General features: G+C 39.3%; 1 pseudogene; it reads left to right on the forward strand.

Annotated features, from left to right (window-relative positions):
- The window catches only part of LOC107705041 (up-regulator of cell proliferation-like), a 23,313-nt pseudogene that overhangs the window by 16,526 nt on the left and 4,643 nt on the right, over positions 1 to 2,144 (forward strand).

Here is a 2,144-nt window from a genome sequence, read left to right on the forward strand (position 1 = left end):
TTGTGAAGTCACAATTCTATATTGGTACAATTTACTCAGGTCGATGACATTTTTTGTATGACATTAAAATTATTTTTAGAATAATTGTACACAAATTAAGCAAAACAATTGTGATTATTTCTGAGAACTTTTTTACCTGCATTCAGACAGCCTACATTATGGTACAGTACGAATATTTGGAGCGTCCCTTATTCTGTCCCTTATTTTCTTAAAGAATAAACACTTATTTTCTACAAGAATGCAAGAACAAACACTATTTTCTTAAAGAATAAAAGATAAAGAATCACAATTGGCCCTTTTTTCCAATTCTGAAGTTAATTGGCAACCCTAATGATGACGTAATTATCTTTTGACTCCCCTGACAGCGGCACCTTGCTCAAAAAAAGAAAAGAAAAAAAAAGTCAGTTGTTGAAGATATGCGAGCAAAAAATAATAGATGAAAAATGGATAATAGAAAGCGCAAAGGTGGCACTGAAAAGGCCAGTACAAAAAAAAAACAAAAAACAAAGTGGTCGAAGGCATTACCCACGTAGGAGGAGACGTTCTCGGAACCTTGCGCAACGTTCTCTAAAAGTTCTCTAAAGGTGACAAAAGTCCCGAACCTTTACAGAACATTAGGGATGTTCCTAAAACGTCCTCTTTTGGTTATGAAAGTGCTGGTGCTCAATGTTCCTTATGTGACTTTAGGGGGATGTTCCATTTTGGTTATATTTTGGTCTGACTGTGATGAATCCCTGACAGAAAGGGCCAGTACAAAAAAAAAAAAAAAGTGGGCCGGTCTATGGCATGAAACTCCAGGGCTGAAAATGAGTCCCACTCCGGCCCTGAACGTTTCATTACCCATAATAGGGGCACTTTAAATTTAATGTTTGTCTATGTTATTTACTTTGTTGTGGTTATTCGGGGGAGGCTTTTATAAATCTATCCATTCATGTGGCATGGATGTAGTCAGTTGTTGGAGATATGCGAGCAAAAAATTATAGATCAAAGAGAATGCATAATAGAAAGTGCAAAAGGTGGCACTGAAAGTGTCATAAAGCAAGGCCAGACACAACGGGTAAGTGAAAGACAGGATGGTTTATTGATACAAGAGGTGGATGAGAGGAACGGGTTAGGTTAAGGCAGGTGAGTGTCAACAGAGTGAATGATTCCAGGGTTCTTATCTGAGTTCTGAGGGTGAGGGTCTGATGCCGGTTTCGTGGGAGATCGTGGAACAGCTTCCAAGGAGTCGTTGGAGGATCGCGGGAGAACCAGAAGGTAAGTCTTGAAACTCCAGGGCTGAAAATGAGTCCCACTCCGGCCCTGAACGTTTCATTACCCATAATAGGGGCACTTTAAAAAATGTTTTGTCTTAAATCAATATCTTTTATCACCTTAATTATTTATGTGGTGAAATGTTGTGTAATAAGTGGTATGACTGCACCGCATCCTTTAAATGTCTGTCTAGTTTGAACTTGCTGCTTGCTCGCAACTGCTATGTTCACAGAAGCTTTGTGTTCAAATATTTCAACTCAAATCAATATTTTGTGTCTAATTATTTACTTATGAGGCAAGCAGCCGTGTAATAAGCAGGATAATCTACATCTACATTATATCACTGAATAACCCCCTTTAGGGTGATACAAGACCCTGATCACCCTGTCGGGGGTTATTCTGCGATAACAACCGGCTGGATGTACATTATCCCTTACATATTATTTATACTATATTTACGTTATTTTTATTTTCTGTCTGACCTTAGATGAACCAAATAAAGCAAAAAAAATTTGCTTATTTTTGGGGCATGCAAATGTGACTCATTTTGTTCTCATTTACAGGGAACATCATGAAGGAACTCCTGGAGAATTTGGGTTTGGTGAAGTACTATGATGAGAAGCTCACTCTCCACACAGTGCTGCAGATCGACAAGAACAGTGTCACAGATGTGCCTGTCCAGTCCCTTTCAGATCTGCCATGGCTGTTCTTGAAGAGACTGGTGATGCTACAAAGGACAGCAAGGAGCGTTAAGTGTTCCTCATCAGATGGGACAGAAGATTCAGAGTGGGCTGATGATCAGGAGGCTGAATCAGACTGTCCTCAGTCAGTAAATCCTTTAGACATTTTGACTGCTGTGTTCCTTTGTTCTGACAGTTTTCTTCAGCAGG

This window comes from Sinocyclocheilus anshuiensis, unplaced genomic scaffold (genome assembly GCF_001515605.1).
Source record: "Sinocyclocheilus anshuiensis isolate Anshui unplaced genomic scaffold, SAMN03320099.WGS_v1.1 scaffold95, whole genome shotgun sequence".
In the NCBI taxonomy this organism is placed as follows: Eukaryota; Metazoa; Chordata; class Actinopteri; order Cypriniformes; family Cyprinidae; genus Sinocyclocheilus; species Sinocyclocheilus anshuiensis.